The following is a 21,075-nucleotide window of genomic DNA, read 5'->3' as shown; positions in this document are numbered from 1 at the left end:
CAAACCCTGCAGTAATGATGCTACCCCCTGAACCTTGAGAACCAACCCCTGAGAAGTTCTCTAGTGACCAGAGTAAGTTCAGAGCATTTTGCAACGCATGTCAACTCTACTTTACGCTACAGCCACTGACTTTTTCCTCGGAATCCACCAAGGTGGGGCTCATCATTTCCTTACTTCAAGGGGAAGTTCTCAGCTGTATGATGATCCACAGCAAACCGCCACTGCTGAGGCAGCTCTGTAGGCACTCCAGCAGGGCCGCAGAGTGGTCAAGGACAATGTCACTGACTTCAGACGCTGGTATACAGACACCAGCTGGAATATATGTAGCCCTGTGCCATCAGTTTCTTTTGGGTCTCTCAGAAGGCCTCAAAGATGAACTTGCTCGGGTTGGCGTGCCAAGCTCTTTGGAAGCTATAATCACCCTTTCAATCCAGATTTATCGCTGCCTACGAGAGCCCAGATTTGAAAGATCCACGCAGCAGCCCCTGTATGGATGTTGCCTAAGATTCCTGTTCATCCTCACCCGATATACAGAAACCTGCTCAATCTGCTTTGGAGGTACCTGAACCAATGCAACTTGGCCTAATTCGTCCTTCACTGACCCCGGAGGAATGCCGACAGCTGAACAACCTTTGCCTATAATGTGGAGAAGCCAGTCGCTACGTGCACACCTGCCGTGCTAATCTGCTTAAATTTTTTTCCCTATCTTCAGCTAACTAGTCACCCTTGTCTGCCAGCTCAGCTCACATAGCTCTCCCTGTCTCTTTCCAGCCAAGATTCCATTTGGAGGTATCTTTTCCTTGTCAAAACGTGAACAAGGGGTCTTAAAGGACTACAATGATGGGAACCTGCAGAAAGGATACACTCGTCCTTCTACTTCACTGGCCGGTGCAGGTATATCTTCGTGGAGAAGAAAAACTATTCTCGATGGCCATGTATGGACTATCGTGACCTGAATAACATTAGGGTAAAAAAACGCTACCCTCTGCCTTTGGTACCTGAACTATTGAAAAAATTTAATCTGCAACTATTTTTATGAAACTGGACTTGAGAGGGGCCTATAACTTGGTCCGTATCCAGAAAGGCGATAGGTGGAAGACTGCGTTCCATAATCGATTTGGTCATTTTGAGTACTTAGTCATGCCATTCAGCCTATGCAATGCATCAGCCACCTTTCAGCACTTCATTAACGATATCTTCAGAGACTTTCTAGATATCTTTGTTGTCTATTTGGACAAGATCCTAATATTTTCTATATCACTGAAGATACACAGGGGGCATGTTAGACGTGTGCTGTGTCATCTCTGCCAGCATGGACTCTATACCAAGGCCGAAACATGTGACTTAAAATTCAGTTTCTGGGTTTGATTACTTCTACTGACGGTCACCTTCTATGGTCAAGATTGATCCACAGAAGGTGTCAGCCATCCTGGACTGGCCAGCCCCCACAGATACAAAGGGAATTCAATGGTTTTTGGAATTCGCCAACTTTTACCACAATCTTATCAAGAATCAAGGTATTCAGTTCTGCTGGATTGCTGAGGCACAAGCTGCTTTCGAGACTTTAGAGAAACTATTTACCTCTGCTCCTGTCCTGAGGCACCCAGATTCCACTTTACCTTGTATTCTAGCAGTGGATGCTTCAGAGAGCACAGTTGGGGCAGTCCTATCACAATTAAGACAGCCCTGGAGAAATGGAAGTATTTGTTGGAAGGAGCTGCGAACTCGATACTAATTTACACAGACCAAAAAAGCCTTGAATATCTGCTGTCTGGAAAACGCCTCAAACCAGGCCAGGCTTGATGCTCGAGATTCACCTTCCACATCACCTACAGGCCAGGATCAAAGAGCACCAAACCTTATGCCCTGTCACTCATTTTTGAGGATCCTAAAGACACACCAGTACCAGACACCATCTTGCCAGCCGGAAGCTTACTACTATTACAGTCTGATCTTCTGTCTCAATTACGGAGAGATGAGCAGATTTTTGTGCCAGCAGCATAGGTGTGCCCAGCCTATTGCATTAGGGTTTGTACCCCAAAGCTGAAACACACATGCGCAGTAGAGCAGTGGATGGTGTCAGTAGAGCAGTGGATGGTGTCAGTAGGGATGAAATTGGTGTCAGTCGTTTTTTTTTATTTTTATTATTTTATTTTATTATTTTTTACAGTTTAATTGGTATTACCTTTTATATATATATATATATATATTGTAAAAAAAAAAAAAATATATATTTTTTTACAATTTGCTAGGCACCCCATTAAGGGGCATTGGTGAAATAGCAGAGAAAGAGACTGAGGACAGAGAATCTCCAGCACCTTTATCTGTAACCTCAGCTACCACCGGAGGTAGGGGCGTTTCAGCAGGGGGAATATGCGTCGCAAAGGGTGATTAGTGTGTGCCCAGGCACACCCGACACACCCTGTGTGCATGCTTATGACCAGCAGGTGTTTGGATGGTTGTCCTTGGGTTTTGTCATGTTCTAGCAGGCCATTTCAGGATTTGCAAGACTGTCGAGTTGGTGCAATGCACATTCTGGTGACCTGAGCTGGAGAAGGATTGCAAGGCCTATGTAAACACATGCACCACTTGTATCCGGAGTCAGAATACCTGTAATAGAGCTTGTGGGTTTCTCAGACCTTTGCCTGTACCTGATAGACCATGGATGATGATTTCTATGGACTTTATAGTCACTTTCTCCATCTGAAGGGTGTACCGCTATCTTTGTGGCAGTGGCTGTTGGAAATGGCTCATTTCTTACCCCTGAAAAATACCCAATCTGTTGAGACTGCTGGGGTCTTTGTCAAGGAGATTGTCAGGCTCCATGGAGTTCCTGCAAACATTGTGTCAGACCGAGGGGTTCAATTTACATTAAGATTTAGGAAAGCATTGTGCAGGACTTTAAAGATTGAGCTTTCCTTATCTTCAGCCTACCATCAACAAATCAACAGGCAAACAAAGCGGACTAATGCCGTCCAGACGACCAGACTTTCTGACAGAAAAAGTACGATGGTCTTCCAGATGGACTTTCGTCGGAGTTACGATGGACTTCCAAACGAACGGACTAAACTAAACTAAAGTCCGTTCGAAAGTCCGTTCGTTTTGAACGTGATGACATACAACAGGACTAGAAAAGGAAGTTCATTAGCCAGTAGCCAATAGCTGCCCTTGAGTCGTATTTGGTCCGTCGGACCAGCATACAGACAAACGGTTTTCCCGATAGGAATTGAGTCCGTCGGACAGATTTGAAGCATGTTCTGTTTTTAGGTCCGCCAGAATTTTTTCAAGAAAAACGATCAAATTGTCCCACACACGATCAGAATATCCGATGAATGATTCCGTCTGACCTATTCTGCCGGAAAGTCCAGTCGTGTGTACGCTGCATAACCAGACCCTGAAGCAATACATCCAGTGTTTCACTTCCTTTGTCCACGATGACTGGGTGTCGCTTCTACCATTAGTGGAGTTTGCTTACAACAATGGCAGTCATTCTGCCCCCAAGCAATCCCCATATTTTGCTAATTATGGATTTCACACCACCTTTTTACCTGATCTTGTCCCTGGATCCTCTGTTCCAGCCATCCAAAGTACTCTGGATTTTTTCATTCACAATAACAATTTTTAGCCCTTGTACACACGATCAGACATTCCGACCACAAAATCTGTTGGATTTTTTCCGAAACTGGTGTTGAATACACACAGTCGGACAAAGTTGTCGGGAAAATCCGATCGTTCGGAACGTGATGATGTTCATTCGTTGCGACTGGACTACTTTGCGGCTAGTAGCCAATAGCTTTGGTCTCGTAATTTGATCTGAGCATGCATGGCACTTTGTCTGATCCGAATTCTTTACAAACGATCGGAAAAAGTCAGATCGGATTTTGTTGTCGGAAAATTTGAGGTCCTGCGGAAATTCAGATGGAAAAAGTCCAATAGTGCCCACACACGATTGGATTTTCCAACAATATAATCCGATCGGACCTTTTCCGACCGTGTGTACAAGGGCTTACAGGAGGCTGTCACAAAGGCACAGGAGAACAATAGGAGGGCGTCTGACAAGAAAAGAAGGGGGGAACTGGTCTTACAGAGATCAAGTAGGGCTCACCACAACAAACTTAAAGATGGCTTTTGCCTTGAAGAAATTGGCTCTGAAGATCTTAGGACCATTCCCAGTAAGAAGTAAAATTAGTGATGTTTCTTATGAATTAACGCTACTAGAAACCCTCAAAATCCATCCAGTATTCCACGTATCCCTACTAAAGCCTGCAGTGCGAGATCCATTTCCCTGATCATAAATCGGGACATCCTGCACCTGTAATCAATAAAGGAGATGAAGAATTTTAGATTGAGGCCATCTGAGACTGCAGGAGAAGAACGGGTCAGATACAGTATTTGATCAAATGGAAGAGGTATGGCCCAGAGGAGAATTCCTGGGAGCCTGTACATAATGTGCATGCCACTAGCTTGATTCAAGTATTCTTTCACAGCCACTAGGGATGGGCCGAATACACCCCCTGGTTTGGTTCACATTAGAACATCCTGAACAGGTAAAAAGTTCTAGCAAACATGTAAACTCTATTAAAGTCTATGGGACGCAAAAATGAAAAATCAAAAGTTCTAATTTTAAAGGCTTATATGCAAATTATTGCCATAAAAAGTGTTTGGGGACCTGGGTATGGCCCTGGGGGGCATGTATCAATGTAAAAAAAAGTTTTTAAAACAATAGTTTTTAAAGGAGCATAGTAATATTTTTTTTAATGATGCTTAACCACTTGCCTACTGGGCACTTAAACCCCCTTTCTGCCCAAGCCAATTTTCAGATTTCAGCGCTGTCGCACTTTGAATGACAATTGCGTGGTCATGCAACACTGTACCCAAATTTTTATCTTTTTTTTTCACACAAATAGAGCTTTCTTTTTGTGGTATTTAACCACTTGAGATCCGCGCTATAGCCAAATGACGGCTACAGCGCGGATCTCCTTTTCCGGGACGACGTCAATAGACGTAGTCCCGTGTACGATCGGCCTGCGCGCCCCCTGAGGGGCGCACGCGGCGCGCTCTGTGATCGGCGAGTCCATGAGACTCGCCTGATCACCGATCCGTGCAAGGGGTCGATCCCGACCCCTTATCACGTGATCAGCTGTCAGCCAATGACAGCTGATCATGTGATATAACGGAGCCGGTAATCGGCTATTATTCCTCCTCGCGCTGACAGCGCGAGGAGAAAAAAAAAAGCCGATCACCGGCGGCCGTGATCGGGACATTAGTCCCGATCAGGGCCAGCCCTGCTAGCGCCCCCCTGCCCCCTGCCAGTGCCCACCTGCCCCCTGCAGTGCCACACTTATTAAAAGTAAGTGCCCCCCGTCAGTGCCACCCAGCAGTGCCCACAGTGCCACCCAGCAGTGCCCACAGTGCCACCCAGCAGTGCCACCCACAGTGCCACCCAGCAGTGCCCACAATCTGCCTCAAAGGTGCTGCACTCCAGTGCCACATATCCATGCCCATCAGTGTCATCTACCAGTGCCCAGCAGTGCCGCCCATCAGTGCCCAGCAGTGCCACCTATCAGAGCCACCTATCAGTGCCCATCAGTCCCATCTATCAGTGGTACCTATCAGTGCCCATCCGTGCCACTCATCCGTGCCACCCATCCGTGCCATCTTATCTGTGCCCATCTTTGCCCATCAGTGCCGCCTTATCTGTGCCCATCGGTGCCGCCTTATCTGTGCCTATTAGTGCCGCCTTAACTATGCCTATCAGTGCCCACCAGTGCAGCCTATCAGTGCCCACCAATGCAGCCTATCAGTGCCCACCAATGCAGCCCATCAGTGCCCACCAGTGCAGCCTATCAGTGCCGCCTAATCAGCGCACTTCAATGAAGGAGAAAAATGACCCGTTTGCAAAATTTTATAACAAACTATTTTTTGATTTTTTTTTTTTTGCATCTTTTTTTGTTTGTTTAGCAAAAAATAAAACTCCGAGCTGTAACTAAATACCACCAAAAGAAAGCTCTATTTGTGGGAAAAAAATGATAAAAATTTCATTTGGGTACAGTGTTGTATGCCCACGCAATTGTCATTCAAAGTGCATCAGCGCTGAAAGCTGAAAATTGGTCTGGGACTGAAGGGGGTTTAAGTGCCCAGTAAGCAAGTGGTTAATCACTTCTGGGTCTTTATTTTTTTTTTTGCTTAAAAAAACGAAAAAAGATTGAAAAAAAAAGTTTCATAGTTTGTTATAACTTTTTAAAAACAAGTACCGTAGTTTTTCTCCTTCATTGATGTGCACTGATGGGGCTGCACTGATGGGCACTGATGGGCTGCACTTAAGGGCACTGATAGGTGGCACCAGTGGCATCTGGTGCTCAATATTTTTGGGGGAGCACAAACAAACAAAAAAATTTAACTGTTGGTAATGCAGGCCTGGTCTGTATACCTGCTGTGCCCATTATAAGGGGTTCCCACCATACCTGTGCTGAGTTCCTCGGTCTGTACACCTGCTGTGCCCATTATGAGGGGTTTCCACTATCCCTGTGCTGAGTTTTTGGGTCTGTACACCTGTTGTGCCCATTATGAGGAGTTCCCACCATCCCTTTGCAGAGTTCACGGGTCTGTACACACGCTGTGCCAATTATGAGGGGTTCCCACCATCCCTGTGCTGAGTTCTTTGGTCTGTACACCTGCTATGCCCATTATGAGGTGTTTCCACCATCCCTGTGCAGAGTTCCCAGGTCTGTACACCCACTGTGCCCATTATGCAGGGTTCCCACCATCCATCTGCTGAGTTCCTGGGTCTCCTGTACATGTCCCCCCTCTGTACATGTTATGCCCCCTGTACATATTACCCCATGCCCTGTACATATTACCCCCCTCCTGTACATATTACCTTCCTCCCCTGTACATGTTACACCCCCCCCCCCCGTACATTTGTACAGATGTTGCACTAATAACTGCTCAGCCTGACAGGGGTTAAAGCTGATGCTGTCTCACTGGCCCGGGCTGCACACTGATACCCTGCATAACAAAGGGCTGTAGATTGCCTCACAGGGCTGTAGCTCGTCTCACAGGAGAGATAGCAGGTCTCGGTTCCAGGAGTTAGGTCAGCTCCTATCAGGGGTGTCAGGAGAACCCCAATCCTTAGATCAGAGGTGGGCCATGCAGCAAGGCACTGCTACTGAAGTTTAGAGAGCTAAGTGATCCGAGAGAGGTGAATGACACAGTGAAAGGACTGGTAAGAGGAGCAGCAGTACTACCAACACATAAGACAAGTGGCTTGGTATTTTTGTTAATGCATGTTATGTGGAAGATACACCTGTATGGGCAAATGATCTATAAGTGAACTTTTCCTTGGACTGGAGCAACTCATTCTAAATGTGATGGTGAAGCTTTGTTTATAAAAAAATAACAAACATGTCATACTTACAGCCACTGTGCAGTTAATTTTGCAGCGTGTCTCTGAACACCTTCTTCTGAGGTCCCTCTGCAGCTCTCGCGACTCCTCCCCACATCAGATAACCCCCTAGGAGAAGCGCTCTCCCGGGGGGGTTACCTTGTGGGCGTGCTCCCAAGTCTATCATTCTGTGTCAATAGCCACAGAATGTATCAATCAGCCCTGCCCCCAACGCCCGCCTCATTAGATTTGATTGACAGCAGTGGGACCCAATCGCTGCACTGCTTTTAATCTATCCAATCAAGAGCCAAGAACCCCAGGCAGAGGAAGAGCGCGTCCCTGCCAGATGAAGATCTAGGGCTCAGACAAGTAAAACGGGGAGGGGGGTTCTGGGGGGCTGGTCACTGCCAGGGGTTTTTATAGGGGGGTTTTCACTGTCAGGGCGTTAAGGATGTGGAACTCTTCCACAATCGGTGGTATGGATAGTTTTAAAAAAACTCTTGGACGTGCATCTTAGCGAAAACAATATACAGGGATATGGAAAAACCTCTATTTGTGTGAAAAAATCAGTCAAAGTGTGACATTGCTGAAAGCTGAAAATTGGCTTATTCAGGAAGAGGGGGTAAAAGTGCATGGTTAAGGAACATAAAATGTTGGCTTTACCTCTCCAATTATGTACGACATCACTTTCCGGAGATGATGACCATGGGCTCCTCTTCAACGCATTTTGTCATTGTCATGTGACTTTTAAATCTATTCACAGGGGGGTGCCACCATTACCTTTAATTTTTAAATCATTTATTTTGTTATTTACCATTTTAAGTGCAATATTCAGGAAGCTGGTAGTGGGGCTACATCCACTAGTTATGTAAGTTAACATGCTGTAGGTAGCCCTGCATTTTTTTCCTTCTTGTATTTAATGTCAATGTTGGCAGCTGCCCACATGTTTATATACTGAGCATATTGAAGTGATTGTGCTGTAGTTTTGTTATTGTTGCCACCCCCCTCCTGCCAATCTCCCGCACCCTCCGCCACTTACCGGAGCCGTCGGAAGCGGCGGAGGCGATCGGGTCCTTTCCTCTGCTCATCAAAACGTCACTTCCGCCCATACCTCTTAAAGGTACATTTTTTTCAATGTCATTTTTTTCAAATGAATTTTTTTTTTATTGCATTTAAGTCCAAATATGAGATCTGAGGACTTTTTTGACCCCAGATCTCATATTTAAAAGGACCTGTCATGCTTTTTTCTATTACAAGGGATGTTTACATTCTTTGTAATAGGAATAAAAGTGATCCATTTTTTTTTTAAGTGTAAAAATAAATAAAATCAAGTAAAATAAATAAGATTTTTTTTTTAAAACATCCCGACGAGCTTGCGCACAGAAGCAAGCGCATACGTGAGTAGCGCCCGCATATGAAAACGGCAGTCACACCACACATGTGAGGTATCGTCGCAATCGGTAGAGCGAGAGGAATAATTCTAGCCCTATACCTCCTCTGTAATGCAAAACATGCAACATTTTCTTTCACAATATAAAAAAAAATTGGGCTAATTTTGCTGTCTTTTTTTTTTATTCAAAAAAGTGAATTTTTTCCCAAAAAAGTGTGCAGGTAAGACCGCTGAGCAAATACGGTGTGAAAAACAGTATTGCAATAACCGCCATTTTATTATCTAGGGTGTTAGGGGGTTCTTGTAATTTTCTAGCAAAAAAAACAGTTTTAAACATGTAAACTCCAAATCTGAAAAAGAGGCCTGGTCCTTAAGTGGTTAAAAATAACAATTGTGCCACAGCACTGTGAATTGTGGTGGATGTGAATATGCACATCTCAACAGATGCATGAGGGTGTCATTAACAATTAACGGCACTGCTGTGTATCTGCTAAAGAGCAGCACGTTTCTGTGGTGTCAGGAAAGCGATTTTGCATGCGTTCCCGATACAAAGAACTGTGAATGGAGGCTAAATGTCTCAGTTACATTGGTGGGCAGTGTAAATCTTCTCATTACGTTGGGGCTGGTGTACAATCCTTTCATTCACACTAGTAGCCAGTGTGAAGGTCCCCCTTACATTGGTTGTCAGTGTAAATTCGTCTTTAAATTGGTGATCAGTGTACATTTCCCTTTAGATCGGCTGTAAGTGCAGAATTCCCCTTTACACTAGTGCTCTGTGTAAATCCCCCTCTACATTGGTGGTAAGGGTAAATCCGCCCTAACACTGGTGGTCGGTATAGAATTGTTACCTTACATTGGTGGTAATCTCCTTGATGGTTGTCAGTGTAAATGTCCCCTTACATGGAGGTCATTGTATATTCCCCATACACTAGTGATTGGTGTAAATGCTCCTATTATATTGGTGGTCAGTGTAAATCCCCCCTCACAATAGTGGTAAGTGTAGAATTCCCCACTATATACACTATATTGCCAAAGGTTTTCCAGCTTTGCACTACATGATTCAGAATTTTCCAGATTCTACTGCCTCTTAACTAATCCCATCCCCCACCACTGCCACTGATCCCAGCAACCCCCCAGCATTGCCACTGATCACACCCCCCCTCCCCTAGCATGGATACTGATCCCAGGAGTCCTCGGATCCCTAGGAGTTTTCTGTCTATTGATGGGTCCCCTCGCCTCCCCAGTCCATGGTATGCCAGCAGTGAGGAGATAATGTGCTTTACCCTTTAGCAACCAATTAGTGAGCAGTAATGGTGTGCACTAACCTCTTGCAACCAATCACTGAGCTGTAAGGATATGCAGCAACCTTTAGCAACCAATCAGTGAGCAGTAATAATTTTCAGTAACCTCTAGCAGCCAATTAGTGAGTGGTAAGTATGTCCAGTAACCTCCAGGAACCAATCAGTGAGCAGTATTGATGTACAATAATCTGTAGCAACCAATCAACAAGCAGAAGTCATCTGCTGTAACCTCTAGCAAATAATCAGTGAGCCATAATGTGTGCTGTAACCTCTAGCAGCCAGTCAGTGAGCGGTAATGATACACTGTAACCTCTGGCAACCAATCGCAATTGCTGCCTGGTCTGATTCAGTAAATAGATTTTGAGTCAAGCTGCTATTTATTGTATGTCTCAGAGCAGGTGGAAAGCAAAATTACATGGAAGGGGAGGGGCCAAGATAATGTTTGCCCAGGGTCCAATCAATATTAAGGACGGCCCTGCGGGTGCTATTATATGTGTCCAAGAGGAGAGGGGGGCTACAGCTGCGAAACATAGAGATAAGCACAATGGCAGTTACCATCAAACTCGAGATCTGAGGCTATCCTGTGTTCTTATTTCCAAATAAGCTGCGCTATACTGATCCAATAAGTGCTATGTGAAGCAAATAAGTGAATAAATAAAGCATGAAATCAAAAATATTAACAAAGTGCAGACAGGGAAATGCATATACTAATGTTCAAATGTTAGTCCATCATCCCATCAACAAAAAATGTTTTGCTTGTAATCTCCAACGTGTTTTAAAAAACACCACACCGATATAGGAAAAGTGTCATCAGAGTTTGCAGGAAAAGAGAGGACTTCCACCACCAACACTACTGCCGCTTACCAGCTACACTGATCCCATCTCAGAGACCAGATATCGCCAAATCAAAAACGCTTCCTCCGAGTCAGGACTGCATGGAGGGTGTATCCTCTTTAAGCGCTTGGTTCAAGTGGTTAGAAGAATCCTACGGCCACACCGCTTATTCCAATGGTTAGAAAAATCCTACGGCCACACCGCTCATTGCCCAGCACATATAATAACGAAAGGAATTGCCATAGTGTGATATAGTCACGAAATTTAATATAATAAAAAAGATTGCACTTACATCAAGTAGAAAAAACTTTGCTTTGTAAAACAAACAAATTCGCCGGCCGGCTTAGTAACGCTGCCCGTCGCTTCCGGGTCCAGCATAGATCGCGGTGACGTCAGTACGTCGCTCCTCCCTACGCCGTTTCGTTATAGGTAACGTCTTCCAGGGGCACTTGTTTCCTGTGTTCTTGTTTACTAGAAAAAACACTTTCAATGAAAACTATCTAACACCCTTACCAACTTATTATGGTTATTTAGTTTGAATGCTTTCTAAAATGTTGACATTCCAGCACTAATTTCCACTTTGCACCACCTCTAAAGCACTGCTATTACCAACTACTGTATTACAAAACCGGAAGTTCCACAACATTTCATTTTAACATTTTACCAATTCAGCTGCTGATCGATTTACTGCACTACAAGCTTTACATCATAATGTCTAATGGCATGTGGAGATACTGTATCTCGTATAATGTGGAATGAATAGCATTTTATGTGTAAATAAAGGTCTGCCATCTACTCTTTGCTTTTTTCAACAAACACTATTTCTTAGTGTATGCATTGTAGAAATATTAACTACCTCTTGATTTACAGTGTTTTAGTTTTATTTTTTGACTAGAGCTTAATGTATAATGAGAGCCATCTCATTATTTTTATTCTTCTTTTCGAAGAATACAGGTACCTTATTTACACTTTTATAGTTGTAATTTTATGCAACAATATATTATGGAGAATACATACTGTAATACATATGATCCTGAACTAAAATTTTCAATTTGTTTGTTTGCTTTTGTGCTTATTATAAAGTATATGTATTGCCAAGATACAAAAAAAAATCTGTACATCTCTGCAATACATGCACATATTCCCCATGTTTCATTTGATAAAGTGACTGCACATAGAGAACAATGCCTTGTAAGCAAGGTCCCTAGTGGTCCCTGCTATCGTTGCTCCACTAGGGAATCTACAGAAGTACAGCACTTTATCTGCCAAAGCCTCTGCAGATCAACTTTATCTACCCGGATGGTGAGCCAAAACCCCCAGACATCATCCCCCTCAGCCAATGCAGCACTTACTCCTCTAGAGGTCTGGAGTTACACCTTCACAAGACCTTGTATTTTGGTTCTGTGGTTGCAGGTTATGGATCCAGGAATATCACCTGCATCTGAGGCCTGTGTGAAAGGGGGCTCAGTTCACCTTCATTGTGTTCTGGGTGAAGGGTCCCTCAGTCACTGTCAAAAGGGTAGACCTCTTTTCACTAACCGTCACCAACTTTGAATTATCCCTACTACAACCTGTTGAGCCTTCAGGGTATTCCTACTCTCTGTTTTAACTGACAACACATTCCCTGTGCTGCAGTAAAATCTCAAGAAATGTTGTCAGCCCAGTGCAGTTGTCCTTTCTGGATTAGATAGTACCAACCCCTCCTCCCATCATCTCTATAACATAGGGGGGTGTTCTCTAGTCCAGACAGGAACTGAGGAGATTACTGGATATCCACAAGATCCATAGGTATTTTTTGGTGCTTTCATTACTTATAAGAGACAAGATTAGTAAATGTGCTTGTATGACAGAGATGTACTACATATATTTTATTTTATTTTGCCCAAATATATTTATAATGTGTAGCACCCTCCTAGTTTTTCTGTAATCAGTGGAGCAGTGGCTGATTACCTTGGACTGATCGGGGTCCCACAGGTTGCACACTAGACTGCTTCTCCCTGCTTTCTGTAAAACTACAGAACATAAGAGTAGAGCAGGCTGAGTGAGCAGTTTGAATATTTTTGAGGTCCCAGCCAATCCCTGGGGAGCTGTGCCCAGAAAGTGGCTGGAGAGAACAGGAGGATAGGCACAGCCTGGAGGGCTGTTGCCCTCCCAGGCAACTTAGCTGACACCCACCAAGAAGCTCAATGCGGTCTTTGCAGACTCAAAACTGGGGGGGTCCATCCACATAAAGAGATCTCTGGGGCTAAAGAAGAAAGAGGAGTTCCACCCAGGGATCAGTTTGGAGAGTCCACTTTGCAATTGTATGTCTCATGCAGAAGGAAGGCATCCAGCTACTTAAGGACCTATGAGCAAAGACCTGAGAGCAGAACCTGGGTGACTGTGCTGCTGTTAACCCCTTGATGCATTTTTGCTTAGAGGGCTCTATCTGGATAAACTATATAAGTGATAAATTAATAATTCCTTATATAAATACAAGTGACCAAAAAACACAATTCATCAATTCACATCAAAGTCCATACATTTCTATATAGACAATTCTTCAATATGTTCCAAGACAGTGCTTCTAAAATAATATGTGCTCCAAAACTTCAAACACAGTAGTGCTTCAACTGAAGTGACTGAATTGTGTTTTTTTGGTCACTTGTATTTATATAAGGAATTATTCATTTATCACTTATATATTTTTATCCAGATAGCGCCCTTTATACACACTTTTTCATGAATTATTTGTATACCACTAATTTTAGGTGCAGCACTGGGATATTTAGTTATTGGCGCCGTAACCTTTACATTTTTTTGCATTTTTGATTAGGCTTAGGCCTGGCCTTGGGCATTTTCTATAGTGCCTCAGTGCTGTCCATTTTCCTGGGAAACGATTGAGGGAATTGTTCTAAGAAGTAGCTGCCAACAGGAAGGTGCCTAACTTGGTTCTTACCATTCAGCATTCTGGATTATCCCACGGCTCCTCATCTTATCCAAGTTACTCAGCAATAAATACAAGAAAAGCAACCCCTAGACCAGTGGTTCTCAACCCTGTCCTCAAGTAACCCCAACAGGCCATGTTGCAGGTTTTCCTTTATCTTGTACAAGTGCTTTAAATCAAAGTCATTGGCTTGGTGTTTTGGACAGCTATTTTATCTATTAGAAAAATTCCCAAAACATGTCCTGTTGGGGACAGGGTTGAGAACTACTGCCCTAGACTATTCATTGAGCTAGGGGAATGAATTCTGTTGTGTGCTTTGCTGTCATTCCACTGGTGGGCAAGAGAACCTGGGACACAAACCAGCAGTACAAGTGGAACAGTTTTCACTATCCCATGGCAACTAATGTGAAGTAAGCTTACTGGAGCTTACTGGCAAAGTGCTGTATCAAAGTAAGTCTGTTTAGAAGCAGGACATCTTCAAGTCAAATGCACCTGTCATTTAATTCTGAGGGATCTCAGAAATGTCTGAAACTGATGTCAAACTAATGCCATTGAAACAATCTCAAAGGCCATCCACATAGGCTCTAAGGCTGATTTCTTATTGGTTGCTATGATACTGCACACTGTAATTCCATGTACTATTGGCTGCTTGACTGTGCTTCATGATGACATGCAGAGAGCCTATGTTAGGAATTTCCCTTGTGATCAGTAAAAAAAACTCCAGGTGTTCTTGAGAAGCAGGAAAATTTATTTCTGATGTGGCCCACAACAGAGAGACATGCTTACAGCACGAAAGCTGAAGAAAAATGTCTGCCAAAAGACTGTGTCCCGCCTTCACATAACCCATAAGAATAACATCTCTATGCTTCTATTGGCTGAGGAAACATAAATAACGTTGTCATGGCACAGGCTGGCACTTTATTAGCTATACATGTTCCCGTACATTCTTAGGCTATCATATTTAGTTAAATCTAATGATTCTACAACTTACTATGGAGTTAATTAAGACAAAACAATACAATGAGTTAATACAATAATGTGCTCAGAAGTAAGTTTTTTAACAAATCAGTCTCAGGACTATTGTTTTTCTAATAGTCACACAATAAACATTTAAAACTTTTCTAACAGCCTATATCTTTGATGTTAAGATTTCACCTCTTATGGGATATTTGCATATTTTTAATATCTTAAAAACGTATTATTTTATATGCACATAGCACAAAGCACACTGTTATAATGTAGCAGTTCATATTTAATGAAAAAACTACAAGGTTGCACTCACAAATTTGTTATGGATGTCATGTCTATCAATTTTAGGAAGAAGTTGCATGAAGCCCAATTGTTGATAAGTGGCTTTAGCTTAATACATAGCATAGATCGCTGTGCCACTGATCCAAACTTTACTCTTATGCAGTTCCCAGAACCTGAGCACTCATACCTGAATTCTAGCCAATGACCCAAACAAAAATCTTTTAACAAACTTGTAAGATTGCATCAGGGAAAACGTTATGTATATGGGCGTTGGGGAGGGGGGGGGGGGGGGGAACTGGGAACAATAGTGACCAGTGTGTAAAATCCATACCAGTAAATCCATTTAAAACCCAAGCAGGCTTAGCAAGATAGATTCACTTAGGGTTGTGAAAAGGGCCAGCAAACATATGCTTTTTTTCCTCCCTGTGGCTCAATTTGCTTGCCTGCATGAGCAAAGCACATGTTCACTTTAAATATGCAACTGTTGGAATCATTTCACTGCAATGGTTTCAGCAAAAAATGATTTTGTTCTAACTAGACACTTTCAGACTTGGTGAAGTATAGAAATGAAAAGAAATTAGAAAAAAAGTTATTTTAATTTAAAAGTCTCAGGACAATATCAGGTGTTTTTGCATCCTAAGATTTCCATAATTTTCATAATTGAAATTCCCAGCCACCTTTTCCCATGCTGAGCTGATAATACAACCACAGCTCAGCATGAATTTCAGTGGGACTCACTCAGCATCTGTCACTTCAACATCAGGGAATGCAGTCCCAACATTCATTTTCTAACATGCCAATCTGACATAACCCTAACCAAACTTTTAGATTGCTATTATAAAGATAATTAAGTTTTGTTAAAATACCATTATTATGGTATTAATATTGATATTCTGAAATTATATTGATGAGAAAAGTTCCAAAAAAGTCAGTTCAGTTCTTGTGTAAAAACTAAAAAATGTATTTAATAATAAAATAGCAAAATATTACAAGAACAATATCAAAATGTAGAATATAAAAATATCAATAATGTATTATATTCTTAAGATGACGATTGAATCAGACGTGTGTCTGTGTGTGTGTGGGTTCCTTCAATGTCTCATGATGTGTGTCCAGCAAATCTCTGCCCAACTGACCTTCTGTTACTAACTTTTCCTCCTAAAATCTGACCCCTCAATCCTAAAAAGGCTGGTTTAAGGTTCCTCTGAGCTTTATTGTCCTACAAAAAAACACAGGCTTTAAACACCTCACTTAATGATGGGAGTTGCTCAGTTTCTATGCATTGACATTCCTGAGGAGTGGGCAAGAACAATGCGTGAAACTATTTTAAGTATAGGATATACCTTCTTTAACTGCTTGCTGCCCGCCCACCATCAAATGATGGCGGAGCAGTGCAGCTCTCGTTCTAGGACAATGTCATATGATGACGTCCAAGAACGGCCACTCTCGTGCGCCCGCAGGGGTGTGCAGTGTGGTGATTGTAGCCACGCCATGTTGCTAGGACACGGCACGACCCCGATCTCTGTAAAGAGCCGCTTCCGTGGCTCTTTAACCATGGGATCGGCTGTGTCCAATCACAGCCAGTCACATGCAAACAAGGAAGTGCCAGTAATCGGCTCTCCTTGCCTCACACTGACAGAATGTGAGGAAAGGAGAGCCGATCAGCTGCATCTCCTCACAGGGAGATATGTAGAAATGTAATCAGGGCACTGATCATCAGTGCCCTGATTACAATAAAGAAGAAAAGTGTTACCAATCAGTACCCACCAATGCCAGCTATCAGTGCCCACCACTGCCCACAAGTGCCAGAAATCAGTGCCCATTAGTAATGCCAGTCAGTGCTGGCAATCAGTGTCACCTATTAGTGCTGCCCATCAATGCTCATCACTGCTGTCAATCAATGCCCATCAGTGTCGCCCATCAGTGCCTCCCATCAATGCCCATCCGTACCGCTGATCCATGCTGTCTATCAATGCCCACCAGTGCTGCCTATCAGTGCCCACCAGTGCCACCTAAAAGTACCCACCAGTGCCACCTATCAGTGCTACATATCAGTGCCACCTATCAGTGCCCATAAGTGTGGTATATTAGTGCCTCCTCATCAGCGCCACCTAATCAGTGCCTATAAGTGCCGCCTCATCGGTGCCCATAAGTGCCACCTCATCAATGCCCACCATTTCAGCCTATCAGTGCCCATTAGTGCCACCTCATCAGTGCGCATCAGTGAAGGTGAAAAATTACTTAATTACAAAATTTACTGACAGAAAAAAAGTAAAAAATGATTTTTTTTTCAAAATGTTTGGTCTTTTTTTGTAAAAAATAAAAAACCCAGCAGTGATTAAATACCACCAAAAGAAAGCTTTATTTGTGTGAAGAAAATGATAAAAAAAATTGTTTGGGTACAGTGTAGCATGACCGCACAATCGTCATTCAAAGTGTGACAACGCTGAAAGCTGAAAAATGGCTTGGGTAGGAAGGGGGTGTTAGTGCATGGTAGGCAAGCGGTTAACATCTAAACTAAATGCTACATAAATCAATATGTATATTATATTCATTAAAAACCCAATGTTATTATTAATATCCAAATCAAGAAATATTGTAGTAGAAGAACTTATAATCTTAACTAAAACATGAACTTTTACATATTAAGAAATGTGAATCCTTCCTTTTCCATCTGTAATGGGGGGAGGTGAGGGAAATCAACGTAAGATTCCTAATTACTAACGCATGTTTGGTTCTCCATAGGAATGTTTATGAAGCTTTACAAATATATAATTTCACTTTTTCCATAACTAAAAGATATATATATATATATATATATATATATATATATATATATATATATATATATATATATGTATATATTATATATATAAAACCAAATTATTCTGTAAAGATCTAATCCATTCATTAATTTGTTAATATTTGTTAATTTATTTATATTTATTAGATATTAGATTAAATAAACTTTCTATCAAGTTTACAGTGATTTTTGGCTTTTAATTTGATCATTCTTTAATTTCTTTGCTAAAAAGATGTAATTATTAACAGCTGGTAAAGAAAAAAAAATCTGCCATGTGGAAAGTTTCTTCTCAAGCTTCTACCGTGAACACGTGAGTGAAGGCCATCAGATAAATACACAGTTGAAATGCATGCATGTGTGAACTGTCTTACCCGCTCATAAGATTGTAATACTGTTCAGGAAGTTTGTTATCTCTAAACCAGGCTTATTCAACCTTTTTAACACAGAGGAAACCTGAAATATATTTTTTAGTTTTGTATTTAATAATTTTTATGTCTCAGTGTACCCCTGTTCAATTATTTACATCTACAGATCACTTACTTGCATGATTAGTAAGTTGCAAATACAGTATATTAATACATAAAAAACAGACTGTGTATCATATCTGAGACCTAAAGCAGATCATTTTTTTTAAACAATTCTCTTCTCTACAAGACAAAATTATTTTTAGTAATAAATATAAAATTAAATGAATAATTATAATGGCCAGGAAAGAAACACAAATAGTGAAATTTGTAGTGGTCCATTAATATTGGTCATCAGTGGAGAATGTTCCCTTACTCAGTGATGAATCTAGTGGCTTCATACATTTGAAGAAATGTCCCCTACAATGTTTTTCAATATAGTAGTCCTTTACATTGGTGGTTAGTGGTGGAAAGATCCTCTTACATTGTTGATTAGTGGGGAAACTGCCCCCCTTACATACAGCTAAGAAGATAATGGATGACAGAAATTGTTCTCTGCTCAAAGAACCCGTAGCAATGTCTGGAGGAACCCTAATTGAGAAAGTCTGATCTGCACACTTGTGAGACCATTTCATTTTTACTGCATTAAAAGAAATGTAGATTGGTCAAAGCACATAGATAGTGAAGTAGCAGAAATACACCAATCACGTAATCTCTTTTACTTCACTCCTTTTATCAGCTTTTGTTACATCCAGAACAATGTGCAGTGCAGTGGAACACAACTGGCTTACAGCACTGCCCCTTCCTCCACCAGCTGGAGCCGTCATAGCAGTGTGGGAAGGACTGTGGGTATGTATGGTATGAATCAGACTTCTGACTTTTCCATCTAACGATGCTGTACAGTGTGGACCTGAGAGTCTCAGACTCCTGGTCTGATCTGCCTACTGTACAGCATAGTTATATGGACAAGCCAGGAGTCTGTATCATCCTACACAAATATTCATCCCATACATGTCACATTGCCACCCATTCAGAATGTAGTTCCCAGTAAAGTTAGCTCTTGCTGCAGTGCATGGACCAGAGAGTCTCAGTCTCTCCGTCTACTCTGCCCATTGTACAGCATTGTTGAAAAGACAAGCCAGGAGTTTTGTGTATCCCATACAGGCCCGCAGTCATACCCAAATTGCCACCTATTCAGACTGTAGTGCTCAGTAAATTGAGCTCTTGACTCAGTGAATGGGCCAAATAATATCAGACTCCCAGTCCCATCCTTCCACAGGCTCGGTGGAAATGTGGGCAGGACTGTAGGAATGTATAGGATAAATATGCGTATGGGATGAATCAGAGTCCTGGACTGTTTGTCTAACTGTGCTGTACAGTGGGTGGATCAGATGGAGAGTGTCACTTTACTGGAAACTCCAAGGGGCAATGTACAAGACCGGTTGCTAGGGGGATAGAGGGCACAGCAGCCAATGGTCTTATGAACAGGATATAAGGTAAACAGAGGGCTCCTCACAGAATAAAGAAGGCTGGATTTCTGACTTCCAAGGGGACTGTGCACTAAAAACGAGCCACAGGAGTGCAAAACGAATTGAACTCCTGTGACCCATAGGAGAAGCCCAGCCAAACGAGCTCAGGCTGGACTTCTCCTTTAAGTATCAAAAAGAGTAGGGAGCCATACACCAGTTACCAGCCCAATCAGCCTGTGTATAAAAACAGCTTCAACTTGTCTCCTCCCAAGACACACCCCTCTGCCATGTTTCATACTCCCACAGGCCTTAAATAAAGGTGGGAGTGACCAGATGTCTTTAGGTTATATGCATCATAAAAACTATGAAACTAATGAAGAACAGCTAGACTAATGAATGAAAAAAAAAACAGAAATCAAAGAACTATCTGTGTTAAGTGTCCAATACTACTTCACAAATAAATACACATGTAGCATCAAAACACTTGACTAATAATATTTGGGGGATTATGAAATAATAAATGATTAAAGCCTCTCTCTAGAGGACAGCATAAAATGATGCTAAACATAGCATCATCAGTATAGATATAGATGATGACAGATAATAAAAATAGTAATGGCCAGCTGAAACAAAAATGAAAAAGGAATGAAAAACAAGTAAAAAAGCAAGGGCAAAAACCTGAAAAATATGAAGAAAATATAACAAAATAGAAAAAGCTTTATACAGTAAATGCATGTTGGCATAATAGAATGAATAACACAGGGTTACAGAAGAAAAGATAGTAAAAGGAAGAGGGGAAAGGAGGAGGAGGGATGCTGGTGGGGGGGGGGGGGGGGGTTAAGGGTGAGGGGAGGAATTGGGATGGCAACTGGCTCCCTATTCTTTTGATATTCATTTTCAGCAGGGTGGACAAGCACTGTTGGGTGCCAGCACCCAGCAGCATTGAAGTCACTGGGTTGTTGCATGTTTGTGCTTGGAACGACACTCATTATTTCTAATGGTCACAAGGATATGTATTTAATTCCTATGGTGACTGGTGTTTCTTTCTTTCTTTCTTTTTTTTTTTTTTTTTTTGACAATTGGATGAAAATATAATTTCTTTGCAGAGAAAATGAATAATGAACTTCAGAGAACAATTGGATCATTTTCTTTTTTTAAATCATTTCTTTCCGATAAAACTGAACAGTACAGATACAGCTGAGCTTCAGGCGATACTTTAGATGCTATCACTTACTAGAAATACTTAGTACTGTATTTTTCTTTGAAGCATACTAGTCTTGCGTTACCTTAGGCTAGTTAGATGATGTTTATTA

Source organism: Lithobates pipiens, unplaced genomic scaffold (assembly GCF_037356315.1).
Source record: "Lithobates pipiens isolate NorthernLeopardFrog02 unplaced genomic scaffold, aLitPip1_a1.2 Scaffold_13, whole genome shotgun sequence".
NCBI lineage: Eukaryota > Metazoa > Chordata > Amphibia > Anura > Ranidae > Lithobates > Lithobates pipiens.
Note: the sequence above shows the minus strand (reverse complement) of the source record.